This window comes from Triturus cristatus, chromosome 3_2 (assembly GCF_964204655.1).
Source record: "Triturus cristatus chromosome 3_2, aTriCri1.1, whole genome shotgun sequence".
NCBI lineage: Eukaryota > Metazoa > Chordata > Amphibia > Caudata > Salamandridae > Triturus > Triturus cristatus.
In genome coordinates this window covers 1,058,287,933-1,058,306,636 of record NC_140584.1, presented here as the reverse complement: position 1 = coordinate 1,058,306,636, position 18,704 = coordinate 1,058,287,933, and positions in this window count along the sequence as shown.

Here is an 18,704-nt window from a genome sequence, read left to right as displayed (position 1 = left end):
CTCCACAGAATGACTTACTCAGAATGAGCCATGTCTACCCAAAAACTTCCGGTGAGGCCATCCTACCCTGCTAATATTCATTTTTTCTCAGTAGGGTTTAAGCCTGTGCATTCTAGGACTTCCATTAGGAATTTGCAACTGATGCGATCAACTGCTTTTTCAGCGTCTAGACTCCCATAGTTGCGGGTATTTTCCGCCTAGTTTATTCTATCATTCTATCAAGTGCGCTAGTCTGCGATTTTATTGGGTCCTTACTTTTCTTTGACAAAGTCGACTTGATCGGACTCATTTAGGTAAGCCATCCAACTGTCAAGTCTGGTTGTGAGAATCTTTCTGAATATTTTTTTCATGTCTGAATTCAATGTGATAACAGGCCTATATGACGTGTATTAGGCTGAATTCTTCACTGGTTTTGAGATTATCTTGCTTCTTCCTGGTGGGAGAGGCACTTTCAGTTTTTAGAAATTGATTAAAGAGGTTGGGAAAATGGTTAATAATTTGTGTGAAGAAAAGTGTGTAGAAATATAGGGGTATTCCATAAGGCCCTGGAGTTTTATTAGGTTGCATCCCTTTAATGGTTCTAGCAATTACCACTACTGCATTTTCTTGGTCTAACTCTTCAGCCCAGTGGGCTGGGGATGCATTTAAAGGGTATTGATACCAAGCATTTTTTTATCTCTTCAGTGCTATCATCCCCGCCTGCGTGTTAGCTTTGGTAGAAGTCCTTAAAGACTTCCCTTTTGTCAGCTTGTGCCCAAGCCGCATTTTGCATCCTGATTTTACCTATGTGTGACTTTTGCGTTTGCAATTTACTCACTATGACAGTCCCTATTTTACTGCAATACTCATGGTACATTTGGCCTAGGGACAAGTGTGGCTCAATGGTTAGAGCGGCAGACCCTGATGCAGAAGTATGGTCCGGGACGAGGGTTCAATTCCTGCCTCGGCGGGTCATGAGCTCAATTTCCTCGGACCTGATAATTCTTGCCTTGGTGCCTATCCTAATCATGGGTGCAACTCTGGGCAATAGCTTGCTTAATCTCCACAACGGCCCCAACAACGCTAGGATGCCTGGCCTCACCTTGGGGTTGCCCAGGAGTGGACACTTCACAGGGAAAGGCCAGGAAGGGTTCCTCAGCGGTATTCGTACAAGCGCCGAGATGCCTCCGGGTAGTCGTGCGCTATACATGTACATGTACATTTACATTATTAGTTCTGCCTGACTGATTCTGAGGCGATCAAGTTATCCTCTCACACTTGCAAATTCGTGCCTAGTCTTGTCGAGGTTATGAGGCTCCTCCTCGTGAGTTGGGTTTTGTATCTTCGCCTCATGCATTCATGCACTGGTGGAAATTGAAATTACTGTTCCCCTTACTACTGCTTTAAAGGCAAACCAATGGGTCTTTGATGAAGTGTCTGTTACTGTGTTGTGTTCAAATGATTCTTCTATGGCTTTTTTTTGGCATTTTGGCCTTATTCACAGGCTTATGGAACAGGGTACTGTTCACCTGCAAGTTATTACTTTGTTGTCACTGTCTCATTAATTTCCATTGTAAGTGGGTGTGAACGTCATCAGAGATTGAAATCTCAGCATTGTGTAGAGAATCTAGGAGCTCTTGGGTGACAAATATATATTCTATTCAGGTAAAAGTCCTATGTATGTAAAATGTTTTATCTTTGTTGCCTGGGTGAAGTGTCCTTCATGTGTCTACGAGACATCCCTCTTTGAATGTTTCCTTTGTTCATATAGATATTGTTCTTGCTCCCCCCTCTACATTGCCTGATCCTCTCTAGCATGATGTCCCATACTGAACGTATACCACCATCTACGGTCGCTACCCACATTATTCCTTCATTCATTTTTCATCTATGGTGGCTTAAGAAATGTCCCTGCTTCGTACTGGTGGCATTTATACATGTAACACAGTCTGGGCCCAACTGCAGGTGGGTTTTGATGTCGCACTCCTGTAGGTCCTGTACTGTTTTGGATACCTTTTATATTAGGCGGTGCACGCTGAGGCCCTGAGGTGAGGGTTGGCTTTGTGTCTCTTCCTGAACTGGTCTGGTGTGAGAAGATGTGTCTATTGCAGGTATATCATGCCTGGATCAAGGAGGATTATCATCATCAAATTTCATGCTTCTTATTAGAGACATTGAGCCCCTTAACATTTAGGGATAAAATATTCTGGGGCATATTTATCAAACTTTAACGCAGCGCAGCGCGCCACCCTGCTGCGCTGCATGGAATGGAAAGGGCAGGAATGCCCGTATGTAACATTATACAGTGCCGTTCAGTCCTGTCCTTGCACTGGCGTCCTTTGAGCTGCCCCAAACCAGGCACTCTTGTGTCGTGGTGCAAGGATGACTGCGTTGTAGGAAGGATTGTTTTTGTGCAGGAAGGGGTACTTTCCTGCACAAATATAATCCTCAGAGGCATTCTACTCTTTCTAAGTGAGCTGCATAAGATATTTCTCATCGTTGCACCTCCCCTGGGGAGGCGTAGCATTTTGACACATTCACAGGTTTACCAGTGTTCAAGGGAGTAGCCAGGAAATTAACATACCCCCATTTCAAACCAAAGCCCTTATGGCACCAAGTGAATAAAGCAAGTCTACACAACCCTCTCCAGAAGAGCTCTCTTGTCATTTCCATCCAAGCATGTACCCATTCATCCTTCCATCCACCTGCTAATATCCGCAATTTCACATTAACATTCTGTCATCCATTCATTCTTTCATCTATCATTCAGTCTTTCACCATTCCGTCCATCCATCCATACCAGATGCAAACCTATCCATCCATCCATCCATCCATCCATCCATCCATCCACCCTTGCACTCATCCATCACTCCATCCATTTATCCATCCACCCTTTTACTCCATCCATCCATCCACTCTTTCAATCATCCTGCCACTCTTCCACCATTCACTCATCCATCCATTCTTTTACCCTTTCATTCATCTATCCATCCACGCTTTCACTCATCTGTCCATTTTTTCTGGAGTGTTATATAGCGGAAACTTGACCCGAAGGTATCAGCGCGCTTTACATAAGCACCAGTTCTGTTACAGACAGATACAGACATTTCTTTTTTGTTAGGCACGGGGAGAATAATTGATTTGCCCAGAATCACAGGATGTTCGGGCATGGTTGCCGAGAACCGAACATGGTTCCCCAAAGTTGAGGTCGACCGTCCTAGCCGTTAGACCACTTCCTCCCACCATCCATTCACCTTCCATTTCGCTCATCCATTCTTTCACTCGTCCATCCACCTATCATCGATCCATCCATTCTTTCACTCATCCATCCATCCTTTCACTTATCCATCCATCCATCCTTTGGCTCATCCATCCATCCACCCTTTCACTCCATCCACCCATCCATACTCTTTCACTCCTATGCATTCTTCAACTCTTCCTTTAAGTCAGCCATCCATTCTTTCACTCCCTCATCCATCCATCCTCTCATAATCCATCCACCCTCCTTTCACTAAGGCATCCATCCTTTCACTCACTCATCCATCCTTTCTCTCATCATCCAGCCACCCTTTCACTCATCCATCCTTTCATCCATCCACTCTTCCTTTCACTCATCTATCCATCTTCATCCACCATCCCTTTCACTTACCCATCCATTCTTTCACTCATCCATCCTTACATCCACCCTTTCACTCATTCATCCATCCATCTACTCATCCATCCTTTCACTCACCCATACATCCACCATTTCACTCATCCATCCATCCATCCTTTCACTCACACATTCACCTTTGTCTGCCAAGTTGCAGACAGAAGAGGTCTATCAAAAACTCCACCACTGCTGTAGCTGCTACAGTTGGTAGTTCACAACACCAAGCTCCATCCTTTCACCCATCCATCTACCCATCTTTTCATTCCGTCCATCTATCCACCTTTCATTCATAATTCTATCTTTTCTCATCACCCTTCCACTCATCCATCCATTTACCATTTCATCCATCCATCCACCCTCCCTTTCACTGATCCATTCTTTATTTCACTCAACCTTACTTAAACTCATTCATCCATCCATCCATCTACCAATCCACTGTTTCACTCCCAAACCCATGCGTCCTCCTTTCACTCACTTAACCCTCGCATTAAATTAATGAGTCTTTGGGGCTTATTTAAAAGCCTCTTGTGGCGCCGGTGCGTCACTTTTAATATGGGAATAAGTGACATACCAGCGCCACAAGGGGCTTGTAAATAAGTACCTTTGTTTGCCGAGTTGCAGGCAGAAGAGGCCCATCAAGAACTCCACCCTGCTGTAGCTGCTAGAGCGGGAGGTTGACGACACCCCTGCCAGTGTTGGTAAATCTGGGAATGTGTCATAATGCATGGATGGATGCATGGGAACACCCACGCTTCACCCATGGAGCTCCTCTCTGAGGCAGAGTAATGCAGCACAGCGATTTGCACTGCGTTGCGTTACTCCAGATGTATCAAGTCATACAGGGCCATGCAAGGTGGCCTTGCGGGGCTTGATATATCTTACTTTAGTGTTGCGTTGCCCCAGCGATCGTGTATGTGGCGCAAGGGTGATGTAGTACACTAATAAATATGGCCCATAATGCTATAGATGTTATAGGATTCTTGTCTTTCTTGCTTGTTCCACTGTATGTTATTTTTGATGCTGTGCTGGGTATTGCCCTCCACCTGTTCACTTTGGGTAAACCTAATTTGAGAACAATTTTTGAAGTCAGCAAGGGTCTATGAAGTACTCCCCTGCTCTCTTTCCCTTGGGAGTAGTGCCTGGGTGGGTATTTTTCCAACTTTCTAATTCCATTGTCTGTGTATTATGGAATCTTACTAATCCCATTTTCGATATAATAATTCCCGCTCTCTTGCCTCCCCGTCCCTCCTGCCTAGGGTTTATCTTTCAAATGTTTAAGTCCATTCTATCTGTCTTAACCTCATTTATACCACATTGGTTTCGGGTGAGTCTGAAATTGTCTTTTACAGAAGTTGCTCTGTTCTTTTTGGTGTTGTATTATTCAGTGTTATATTGAAAGAATTCAGGACTGACAGTTACCTACTGTATTTTCCCTCCCACTCAGGTTGGTGGTATGACTGTATGTTAGTCCAGCTTTTACAATGTCTCTAGATAGGTCAGTGGTATGCATATATCTTGTTTATACCCCTTTCTCTTCTTCTTTGAGATTGCTGATCATGATGTTTTCCCTTCCTGTCCTGTTCTCTAGGTCCTCGCATTTTTCTTGCAGAGCTAGTGTACGCTATTGGTGGAAATAATTGTATGCATAAGTTGGTCTGCTTCTTCTTTGGAGTTTAGCACTTTACCACTGATTTGTTTCTTTGGTTAAACTATTGCATCTTGCTTCTCACTTTGAATAATCCATGTTCCAGTTCTTCTCTGAGGATGTTCAGTCCTTCTGTCAGAGTCTTTTTCAATTCTAGCCAGATAATCTGCCAAACAGGCTTCAAGATCTACTTTTGTGAGGGAAGATGACATGTTGGCTCGGAAACATATTGTACCTTGCTTACTTGCTGACGTTGTGGTGTGCCCCAGATGTTTTGCAAATAGACCCTTGCCACTGGGTTAGCCTCGGTTTGACATTTGACTCACCAGCTGAACCCACTGTGCAGTATCTGGGAGGGCACTATTTCAGTGTCACGTTGTTATGTCAATTCTCAGAATTGAGGACTGTTGCTTTCATCTGGAGAAGTTTCTACTTCTAGTGCACGGATTCTGCTATTAACTGCCCTGTAGTGTCAGCCTTTTTCCCCCTCCCTTATACAGTTACACTGCGGCCAGTGTCCCCTAACGGTACAGATTGAGGTAATTTTCAGTTTATTTTAGCTCTAAGCCTTGTGTTTTAGTGCTTAAAATTATACAGTAGTCTCTCTATTTGGGTGTTCTCAGGGGTATTAGTTTATTTGTGGGTGGTAGTTATTTGGCCTCTCAGTCATTCCATTTACATAATTCTCATATAGCCGGCTGCCACTTGAGCTAAATCTTCATTTGACCAATTTCTTATTCGAGGTTTCCACCTCTATTGCAAGCCGTCTTTCAGTTAGGTACGATCAGTCTGTGGTGGGCTTTCCCTGTGCAGACGCATGTATGCAGTTTGGCAATCTCACCTTGGGAGGAGATGAGAAGGGTTACTGACCTGACTGTGATGTCATCAGAGTGTGCAGGAGCCTCCTGCCTCCACTAGAGTGGTTTCCTCTGCCGCTCTGGCTTCACTGCTTGGGCTGGTTATTGGCTGCGCCCAACATCTTGGGCGGCCTGGGCTCGCGCCTTGGAACCACTGTTTCAACTATTCAGCAGCTTCCCAATGGCAGCTTTAATGCACGTTAACCCCCTTGATGACACTCATGGTAGTCTCTTTGTTCTGAATTAGTTGTGACCGGTGGATGCGACTGGACTTTGCCCAGCGGGTACCAGAGAGGCACACTGGAGCTCTTCGTTGACCTGAAGTCTCTCAGTGACAAAAGCTTTAAGGAGATATTTCCTAACTTTCAACAGTGCATGATTAAGGTGGCCAAATGGATGGCATTTAATTCTTTGAAATTATACAGTGATAAGACAAGGTATTTTTATATTTGCTGGTCCTCCTTCTACATGGACCTCTCCGCACATGTCACTTGAATGGCCACCACGTGTTTCTGCCACCTTCATGTTTTGTAGAAAAAGAATATTTTGTTTTCTTCACTCCTCTCTTAATATGATTGTCATCCAGGCCTTCTTGTCATCAAGATTGACTACTGCAACTTCCTCTATTTAGGTCTTCCCCTGCATTAGCCAAGGCTTCTACTAGTGGAGAATGCACTTTCCTGTTTGATGTTTAAATTCCAATCTTACTCCTCTGATACTACCCACCTTTATGCCCTGCACTGGCTACTGGTGGCCAAATGCTCCATCTTTACAAAGCAGTTTGGGCCAGATGTATGTAGGTAATCATTTGCGCTTACCAAATAGCGGATTTTTGCGATTCGCTATTTGATAATGCATAACACCGATTCCATGTGGATCGCAAATAGACCTACCTCATGAATATTAATGAAGTAGGTCTCCGTTTGTGACCCTTTGGGAAACGCAATGTCTGTGATTGCTTTTCAGTTTTGTTTAAAATGCCACCCGTTTTCCTTAACGGAAAACAGGATGCGTTTCAAAAAGAAAAATGAAAAGTTTTGTTTCATTTTTTAAGAGTAGGCAGTGCTCCTTGGGACCACTGCCTGTGCTCAAAAAATGTTTTTACAAATATTCACAAAGGGGAAGGGGTCCCTTTTGTGAATGGGTTACCATGAACTTGGTTGATAATTGCGAATGTTTTGTGACTGCATTTCAGTCGCAAAACATTCATACCTGCCACTGTGATTCGTTTTTTGGATTGGCACCCTAAACTTGCCCTTTCCAAATAAGGAATCTCAAACCCAAATTGCGGTTTGGTTATAGGTTAACAAATCACAATTGGGCCTTTGTCATTTAAAAATTCCTTTTTGCATTCACAAATGGCCCAATTCTACGAATCAGGCCGTTTGCGAACATAATAAACCTTTGTACATCTGGCCCTTGGTTTCGGTCTCGTATCTGTCCTTCTTGCCTTTAAAAGCTTATATCCTACAATTCACCTAATACAGTCCTGGTCTGCTTCTGCTTCTGCTTATCCTCTCAGTACTTAGATTCAGGAGAGGTAGAATGGGGGCAAACATTTTTTAGTACTTGCTGTGAAACACTCACTTGAATGCTCTTCCAAATGACATTGACTCTATCACATATCACACCAACTATTGAAAAAAGCTGAAGACTTGAGGGCATATTCACTAATATGTCACATACTGCAGTGCAGGAGAGTCCCGTATTTACTAAGGTATGGCGCTGCTGCTGTTATCCCCTGCGCTGGTGCGTTTTGTTGCTGCCTAGCACCAAGCACACTCATTTGCACTACAATGCAAAGAAAGGTGTATGACTTTCTGAGAAGGCGGTGAAAGTGGATGTACTTATCTTCGGAAAGCAAGCCATAGTTAAGGTATTGATAAAAGACGCCTCCCTTGAGAAGTGCTCTCCTTAAGAAGTACCCGCCTGCTGGCTCAGGCTTCCAAAATGCTCTAATCACATTCATTGCTGCTGCAGCTCTTTGTCCTAGTTAGTGAATGGAATTGCTTTTTAAATTAGCTGTTTGTAATAATTGGCTGTGACACTGACAGTGTCAACAAGATTATGAAGTTCTGTGAATGAGATGTTTGTATCTATCACTCAATCAATCAGGGTTCTTGTAAAGTGCTACTACTCCCCCGTAAGGGTCTCAAGGCGCAGAATGGGGCGGGGAGGGGAGCTGCATTTGTCAAAGAGCAAGGTTTTGAGGTCCTTTCTGAATTGAGGCAGCAACAGTGATTGCCTGAGATGGAGAGGCAAGGAGTTCCAGTTCTTCGCAGTGAGGTAGGAGAAGGAGCAGAGAAGTCTGGTGGGTGTGTAGAAGGAGAGGCGGTGGTTGAGGTATGCAGGTCCGGCATTGGGCAGGGCTTTGTAGGTATGCATGAGGAGCTTGAAGGTAATTCATTTGTTGATAGGTAGCCAGTGAAGGTCTCTCAGGTGACAGGATGTGGCTGCAGCTGGTGATGTTCAGGATGAGCCTGGCAGAGGCATTCTGGATGTTCTGCAGTCTCTTTAGAAGTTTTTGAGTGCTGCCGGCATAGCGTTTGTTGCTGTATTCAAGTCTGCTGCTGTTGTCTGTATTCTCCCAGTGAATGAAGCTTCTCAGTTAAGAGTCCACAATCACAATGTACTCTGTTATTGGGATATGACAAAGGGGAGAGAAACAAACACAAGAGCAACATTCTGTGGCAGAGTTGTGATATGTCTTTAACCGGCCACTTGAGGTCTCCCAATGGAGAATATGCATGTGGCATTTTCCAAACAAGGTATGGCAAGTAGAAGCCATTCCTAAAATTGAATGGCAATATTTTGTATAATTCTGCCATCTGAGATGTGACAGAAATATGATTTCCTTATTAATCATTTTAATGAAGTGCTAAAGTGGTGGTTTTAAGCTTCTGAGCTCTAGAATGGTAGACAGAACATTGGGAGAATCAAGAGCCGGGGTAGCCTCATCGGCCTAAGAGAGTGCTTGTGGGCCATGACACTGGTATGAAGCACTACATAATTGCTACAGTAGAGTACAATTATACAAATACTGCAGGTATCCTAAATCTTTGGATTAGCTTTCTGTAACTTATGCGTATTGCATCAAACGGTATTGTAGTATTTATGCGGCAGCCCCACTGAATAGACACACTCACACGCATGGATACATACCATCTTTAGGGTGCTCTGTATCATAGCTAGAAATCCCCAGTGATGTTGGGTATTATACTATGTGGGTTTATTAAGAAGCACTGAAAAAGGCTTTGTAAATACGTTCAAAAGGACGCATCAGTTTTGTTAACACCAAATTAAGCCTCAGGGAGGAGATGGTCTCTTAATCAGGCAAAGGGTTTAGGAAGTGTGAAAAACATCTGAGATAGACTTTTTCTACAAGTAGTGATGGCTGAAAGGTGCAACCTTAATGGAAGAAAACTTCAGTATTAATTTTGCCAGGTCCCGCACATATGGTAACTTGGCCTCCTGGCAAGCAATAGGGTGGATAGTCTTTCGCTGATATCATATGCCTAACTATTTCTGTTTATAAGCCTAGGCAGATCTGATAGAACATCTCTTTGCCTCCTCCAAGATGGAGATATGATCTTTGTGAAAATGTAAATGGCTTCATTGCTTGCTTTCAGGAGCCATGCCGCCAAGTTTAACAATGAGAAGTGGAGGTGAGAAATCTGGCCCTTTATCCTGGATCAAAGATGTGGTCTGTATGGGAATCTGCCTTGTGGCCCTCTGACCTGGAGCAGGTCTGAGTACCCTCTCACTCTCAACTGCTCCAGAGCAATGAGGATCATTTGTGCCTTGGAATCTCTCCGTTTGAGCATGGTCGGTGGAATCAGATGGATTGGTGGAAAAGCTCCAAGACATTACCTCATCAGTTCTTCAAAAGTGCATTGCCCAGTCGGGCATACTGGAATCTGGAACAGAGAGAGGATGTTGCCTAATGCCCAGAGCTGCCGACTTCGGAGCAGAGGTGAGTCTTGGTGTCGCCTCAACATCCTGTGATTCTGGGCAAATCGCTTAGGGGTATAATATGAAGACAGGCGATAAAATTATCGCCACTTTAGCGGCAGAAAACTGCCGCTAAAACGGCGATAATGGGCTTGATAAAATGCTCTATGGAATTCCAATTGAAGCCCATGTTAGTTGTGAAGGACGTCTAACCTGAGCTTCAATTGAAATTCCATAGAGCATATTATCAAACACATTATTGCCGTTGTAGCGGCAGTTTTCTGCCGCTAAAGCGGCGATAATTTTATCGCCTGTCTTGATAATATGCTCCTAAATCTCCCCATGCCTATGGACAGCGACTGGATGCCCTCATGGGTGATACGCTGCGCTATACAAATCGGCGTTTCATTTCAATCTTTGTTTTCTGCAGATGCATACAGTTTCATATAAGGAAGCCATTGAATAGAATGCTGATGTTTACGTTATTGTTGCAGCAGCCTACTCAGAGTATCTGCTAGAACACTGTCAGTGCCGGGTCGGTTCACTGCAAGTAACCACCTACATATTATTTGAACTTCCACAGATAGATCTGGTGTCTCTTTGTTTATTGGGATAGTACATGGTGGTGATATTGCCCGCTTGAATCAGAACATAGCTCGTCACCAGAAACGGAATCAAACTTGAAGACTAGATGCACGGCCGCCTGGAGCTTAAAAAGACTGATGGAGTATTGTGTCTTCTTTGAGCCCAAGGCTCCTTGACCAGTCAGTGCACTGAACTGAGCTCCTTTTCTGCTAATATGGCTAAGATGAAATAGAATTCCTATTAACGGCTTTTGATGGCATCACCATGGCGGGGACTGAACCGGTTGTTCGAGACAGTACCAATGTGTCCTTTGAACTGCAATCTCTTTGACTCCGCTGGTCTTTCCTGTACTGTTGAGATCTCCTTTTCAGCCTAGTATTTGGGGCAGTTAAGATGGTTTTTTGTGTAAATGACACTTTCTGAACTGTTAAAGCTCTCTCCTTGAATTGAAGCTTTCTTAGGGGTGAATCAAGTGTTACCAATATAGATAAGTAGTTGTACTGAGTTGGAATGGACGTCAGGAAATTGACCTGGAGCCTCAGGTCGAGCGGGGGCAGCAGTGTTGTAAAATCTTATGACTTTCTGTGGCGGGTTGGATTTGACCAACCAATCATCTAAATACGAGCAAATGTAGATTTTCTGTTTCCGGAAATGCAATCACTGCTATTCACTTGGAAAATAAGTGTGTTGATCATATCTGAAGCTTGATTATGGTGGTTCCTTACCAGAAAACTCAGATTTATTTTATTTCCATACAACTGGAATGTGTAAATATGCATCCTGTAAGTCTAATACACATCCTTTCTCCTAGATGTACATGTGGGTATATCTGATGTAATGCCACCATCTCTTTTTGCGGTTATTATATGCAAACTGCATCTGTTTCTTTATCTTAGTGACATGGACCATACCCCCTGTGATACCAGAATTTGAATTTGAATGCCCCTTTTCACTCTCCTCTCTGGCGAAGTCGCTCAGCCATGGTACCGTCAAGTTGGTGCAACCTTGTGGGATCCATTCCCTTTTCCTGCTATAAATCTGCTGGCCAAGCTTTGATGACACTGAGGGGCATATTTACAATGCCCTTGTGGTATTTTTATGCCACCCGAGCGTCACTTTTGTGAAGCTCCAGAGGCGCAGCCTGCGGGCCCATATTTACAAAGCGGTACAAAAGGGGGTGGTGATGGACGGAGCATCAGAACCAATCAAACACTCACACCCAGTGAACAGATCTGGGTTTGATTCCTTACCGTTCTTTAGCCCACTATGCCACCCCAGTTCAGACATGGCCATATGCAAATCAGTCTGACCCTGTGCCTCATGGGAACAGTCCAGCCCGAACTGCCAAGCCATGCCTTCCCTGGACCGGAAACAAGCTTCCTAGGACCGGTTTCTGGCATTTCAGCCGTCTTCAGCCAGGCTTGCTTGAATCCAGTGGCAAAGTGAGCAAGGGACTCACGTCTGAGCATACCCTGCCAACTTATGGCGAACAAAGCGGTAAAAAAGGGGGTGGTGATGGACGGAGCATCAGAACCAATCAAACACTCACACCCAGTCAACAGATCTGGGTTTGATCCATCACCGTTCTTTAGCCCACTCTGCCACCCCAGTTCAGACATGGCCATATGCAAATCAGTCTGACCCTGTGCCTCATGGGAACAGTCCAGCCCGAACTGCCAAGCCATGCCTTCCCTGGACCGGAAACAAGCTTCCTAGGACCGGTTTCTGGCATTTCAGCCGTCTTCAGCCAGGCTTGCTTGAATCCAGTGGCAAAGTGAGCAAGGGACTCACGTCTGAGCATACCCTGCCAACTTATGGCGAACAAAGCGGTACAAAAGGGGGTGGTGATGGACGGAGCATCAGAACCAATCAAACACTCACACACAGTCAACAGATCTGGGTTTGATCCATCACCGTTCTTTAGCCCACTCTGCCACCCCAGTTCAGACATGGCCATATGCAAATCAGTCTGACCCTGTGCCTCATGGGAACAGTCCAGCCCGAACTGCCAAGCCATGCCTTCCCTGGACCGGAAACAAGCTTCCTAGGACCGGTTTCTGGCATTTCAGCCGCCTTCAGCCAGGCTTGCTTGAATCCAGTGGCAAAGTGAGCAAGGGACTCACGTCTGAGCATACCCTGCCAACTTATGGCGAACAAAGCGGTACAAAAGGGGGTGGTGATGGATGGAGCATCAGAACCAATCAAACACTCACACCCAGTCAACAGATCTGGGTTTGATCCATCACCGTTCTTTAGCCCACTCTGCCACCCCAGTTCAGACATGGCCATATGCAAATCAGTCTGACCCTGTGCCTCATGGGAACAGTCCAGCCCGAACTGCCAAGCCATGCCTTCCCTGGACTGGAAACAAGCTTCCTAGGACCGGTTTCTGGCATTTCAGCCGTCTTCAGCCAGGCTTGCTTGAATCCAGTGGCAAAGTGAGCAAGAGACTCACGTCTGAGCATACCCTGCCAACTTATGGCGAACAAAGGCATGGCTTGGCAGTTCGGGCTGGACTGTTCCCATGAGGCACAGGGTCAGACTGATTTGCATATGGCCATGTCTGAATTGGGGTGGCAGAGTGGGCTAAAGAAGGCATGGCTTGGCAGTTCGGGCTTGACTGTTCCCATGAGGCACAGGGTCAGACTGATTTGCATATGGCCATGTCTGAACTGGGGTGGCAGAGTGGGCTAAAGAACGGTGATGGATCAAACCCAGATCTGTTGACTGGGTGTGAGTGTTTGATTGGTTCTGATGCTCCGTCCATCACCACCCCCTTTTGTACCATATTTACAAGACCACGCAAAGCCATGCTGCATGTCTTTTCACGGCCTTGTGTGGCACTTGAGAGACAACAGTAGAGGCTCTTTAGTGTTTGGGACTTGGTTTATTTTCTAATAAGGTATAATGATACAGTCCATCTCCTTCTTCATCTTGATTCAAAGGTTCTCAGGGGTTGTTCCGTCTTGAACTCCTCGGCCAGGGGCGTCCCTCGGGGAAAGGAAAGGGGATTGTATAAGGATTGTATCTTTATATAGAAGCTTGTTGGGAAATATGGAGTGGAGGGAGGTTCACAAGTCACCCGGTTTTTACCACCACCAGTGACACGCTACATGCAAGGGTTTGTACGGGGCTAGCCTATTTTATCAAGCGGAGTTATACTGGCAGACACCCACTCTGTGCGCAGGGCGGTTATGTATCTTCGCTCTTTTTAATCGGATTTGTGTTATTGCCTCCAGCGCCCGTTGTGAATAAGCCACTGAAGCGAGCACGTACCTCAGCGACCCACGTTCCTCCTGGAGCGTGGTGGGACAGCTCGTAGTGCTGAACGGGGTCCGGCTCCCTTCTTGGCTTTGTCTCGCTGGACCTCAGTCCATGGGTGGGCAACGGCCAGTCTTCTTGTTGGTTCCTGGCAGTCTCTTCGTTCGCGGGGTCGGTCACGCTGGTTCCCTGGGCGTCACTTTCAAAGTCTTTTTCCAGTCTCCAGTCGTTGCCACCCTCACTGAGGGACAAGCCGCCTATCAAGGAGGTAGTGGTCTCTGTAGGGCTTCTGATTGGTTCATGTGACCAGGTCACGGGGGTCAGTCTTCGATCCAGGAAATTGTTTTCTTTAAAGGTGCCGTGTTGTTCCTGAGCTCTCGGGCCAGGTGGGGACTGTAAATAGAGGAGAGGAGACACATAAGGGGGAAATTGATCATCATCGTTCTCTTCTGTCACGAGACTTCCAGGTACGTCGTGACACCTTGTAAATATGGAGTAAGACAATGCCTTACTCTGTGTGGAAGGGGCATTCCATGGGTGTTGCTATGGCTGTTCCCACGCTACACCCATTATTTTTGCCACTGCTCCAAATTTACAACATAGCGGCAATCTGGGTCAGCGCCAAAACTAATGCCTTCAAGAAGCAGGCATGAGAAAAGGAGAAATGTTTACATTTCTCCTCACTTTTTCCTCTTTCCACGTGTACTGCATTCTACAGTACACATAGAACAAGGAAAATGCCTCCTTTGATTGTTTTTGTGCAGAAAGGTATACCTTCCTGCACAAAAACAATCATGCCAACAAAACAGACACCCTTGCACCATGGTGCAAGGGTTCCTGCGTTGGTGCCCGGCTACAGTTTGTGCGCCGGCGCTATTAGGAAGGACAGGAATGTGCCGAATCTTGCAGATACAGCATATTCCTGCCCTTTTCTTTGGACATAGAGCAGCGTAGCTAGAAGGCTTGCGGAGCTGACCTATGACAAAATATTGTAAATATGTTATGTTATGTTATGTTATTTTACATTTATAAGGCGCACAGATGCCACAGCAAGCGGCGTCCCGGCGCAACAGAGGACGAGTAACATAACAGAAGGATGAGACATACCAGCCACAACCGCTAGGCTAAAGGAAACAAGAATGTTTTCACCGCTTTCCTGAAAGGAAGCAAGTCCGGGATGGATCGAATACTGAACGGCAATGTGTTCCAAAGGCTGGCCGCCAGAACACCAAAAGAGCGTCCGCCCATTCTGGCCTTTTTAAAGCGGGGAACTATGGCCAAAAATTGACCCGTTGAACGAAGTGTTCTAGCAGGAGTGTAGTAAGAAATAGACTGAGCCAAGATAGGAGGGGAAGCAAACATCAGAATTTTAAAAACCAGGCACAGTACTTTAAATTTTATCCTCTGTCTAACGGGCAACCAGTGAAGATCAGAGATGGCGCTCTTAACTGAGCAAAATTTAGGCAAACCAATCAGCATACGAGCGGCCGCATTTTGCACGCGCTGGAGCCGTGTGAGCTCTGCTTGATTGGTACCCAATAAAAGTGCACTGGCATAATCCAGTCTGGAAAGAATCATGGCCTGCACTATGAGTTGCCTAGTAGAGGCATCAAAAAATTTAAGAATGGGCCTGAGACTCTGAAGAACGCCAAAACAGGTGCCCGCTACTTTCTTTGTGTGGGGAGTAAATGATAAATTGGCGTCCAGCAGAATCCCAAGATTCTTCACCTGAGTGACTGGTATAGGAGTTGGGCCAAGCTCTAAAGGCCACCAGTTATCTCCCTAGAGATGGATTTCTTTGCCCAGCACTAAGACTTCGGTTTTTGTGGCATTAAGTTGGAGACGGTTGTCGGTCATCCAGCTTGCCACCTCTCTAAGAGCTTGTTGAAATTTAGAGGAATTCAACGTAGTATACCCATTGAGTGCAACAGCTAATTGGGTATCATCCGCGTAAGATACCATAGTGAGACCCCATTTATTGGCAACTTCCGTCAGCGGTCTCACATACAAGTTGAACAGGGTCGGACTGAGTGCCGAACCCTGCGGAACTCCTTGGGAAATAGGGCGGGGAGAATAGGGAATATGCCCCTGAGTTTGAAGATAAGCACGAATGTTAAAAGTGACACTTCTCTTTAGTGTGTTTCTCTCTTAGCCTCCCCTACTGTGGGAGTCCTTGGAGATCAGGAGCTGGTCAGCTGCCCTTCCAGAGAGGCTTGTTCTGCTTCTTCCCTGCCAACACTTGAAGGTACCTTTGCCTCTTTGGGATATTTTCTTGCTGCCCTCAGTCAAGTCCAGCTCCTTGTTTAAGTGTACTGTTTTTTTGAAAAAAATAAAAATTATTTTTATTTAACAAAAGCTTGGTAGTACAACCACTGATACAATATTTTCATTCTTTCTCCACAAGGGTGCCTGGGACTTCTTCCGTGTATAGTACTATTTCCCATTTCAATACAACAGTAAAAATGCAACCATTAGTCACTGTCCCGTGCATTTGGAGGCTCTGGGCACCATCCCCCCCCATTCAACCGTCGCTATTTGTACTGACTTCAGAAGCCTCTGTATCCCCCCCACTTGCCCTTCTGGTGTGAACATGGGCTTCTATGGGAATTATGAAGGGCATATTATCAAGCCCATTATCGCCGCATTAGCGGCAGTTTCCTGCCGCTAAAGCGGCGATAATTTTAACGCCGTTCTTGATAACATGTCCTGGAGGCTGGTGCACCCCCATGCCTTTGTTACATTTCTTTCTGCCACTATATCTGCATTCATGAGCCATTTTTTGGAATACTTGGGCCATCGGTCCTCTTCCGTCACACACAGTATGTGCCATCTAGCCTCCACTGTGACTTCCTGGTCCACCACTTCAGACATTATATGTGTCACCTCCCGTCAAGACTGCTGAATTCGGGGGCATGTCCACAGTGTGTGGAAAAAAGTGCCCCACCTACCCACATCCCCGTGTGCAAAGGTCAGTATCACTGCGGCCAATTTGGTTTAGCAGTGGCTTTGAGGTGTATGATCTGTGTAAGATACATAGTTGTATAAGTCAAAACAGTATCTAGGTTGCTACCTCCCTAGGACCCTGTATTGCGTCTGCCAAGTCGTCGTACTCTAGTATACCCAGCTCAACCTCCCACGTTTCCCAAAAAGCCCTAAGGGGATCAGGAGTATTGTTCATTATTTTCTTGTACACCAGGGAGGTGGCCTTATAAATGATAAGATCTAGTAGAATCCTGTCTTCAAGCGGAGTGTACTCTACCAGTTATTCACCTTCTGGGATATGGCATCTAAGCGCATGTTTCAGTTCAATGTATCTGAACTGTTAGGAGTCAGTCATCTGGTACTCTTTCTTTAAATCCTCCTCCATACGTCTCCTAGGTAGTCAATCCTCAGGCACTCCCGATTTGCGGAAACCCTTCAGTCCACCAATCTCTCTGGTAGTAGGTCGCTATCTTACAGAAGAGCCCTTTCCCTCAAATTCCCTTCCCATCCCAGGAATTTTTTCTTCTCCCTCCATATATGTTTTGCTGTTTTGTTTGCTGCATCCTCTTCCAGCCACATCTTTGTGATATGCATCACTCTATGTAGGTGCCTTAAGTTAAACCGGGTGCTCCTGTGTAGCATGAAGCCCGACTGGTCAGGGTGGACTATGGACGTTATGATAACACCACTGAGTTTGGTCGCTAATACCTTCATGAGCACTTTCACATCTATGTTTAATGGTGCAATGGGGCGATATGACCCACAATCATCAAGGGGCTTGCCCTTTTCTGAATGACCACAATAGTGGCCAACCGTTGGTCTTCCGGGAGGCTACGCTGTTCCAATGCCTCCTGAAACATTGTAAGCATATGTGGGGCCATCACCATTGCTACACCCTTGTATAGCTCAGCCGGTATGCCTTCGGGTCCGGCCGCCTTGTCTGACTGTTGTTCCCTAATAGCCTGCCCTATGTCCTCGACAGTTAAGTCCTTATCTAACTCCTTTCTTTCCTCCTGGGATAACCCAGTGAGGCAGGCATCTCTAAGAAGTTCAGCATAACTTCACCCCGTTCTACTTGAGGTGGACGTGTACAGTTTTGTGTAGTGTTCAGCGAATGCTGCGGCTAGTTCTTCTCCCGTCCTGCTAATCTCCCCTTGCGGAGTCCAGACCTCTAGCACCCAATTTCTTTCTCTATCTCTCTTATCCAACCAGACCATCAGTTTATTGGCTTTGTCCCCTACCTCATTCAGTCGTCTCTGGTCCGCCCTGGCCTGTGCTCTGGCTTTCTCCTTTTCTAGATCTCTAATTTCCTGCCGTTTAACCTGATTGTGCTGTCGTGGAAGGGTATCCAACTCTGCAGTCTCTACAGCCCTCGTCTCGAGCCACAAGATTTCTTTCTCTAGGGTGTCGTATTGGAGTCTCTGCTCCTTCCTCTTCCCCCGAGCTATGGCCTGGACATACCCTTGCATGACTGTTTTGTATGCTTCCCAAAAAATCCATGCCGATTCCACAGTGCCGACATTAATCTGGTAATACTGTTACGTCCATTCCCTTAATTTGTCTCTGACCTGTCTGTCTCTAAAAAGCCATGAGTCCAGTCAGGAGGGTAATATATTGTCTCTAGTAGGTCCCTGCAGGAGTACCTCCAAGGGTGAGTGGCCCGATATCCCCCTCGCCTTATGGGACGCCCTCCCTAAACCTCTGTGCATCAGTATAATATGTCATCAGGTAGTCCAGGTGGGAGCAACCCTCATGTGGTGCCGAATAAAACGTATACTGCCTAGCCCCTGGG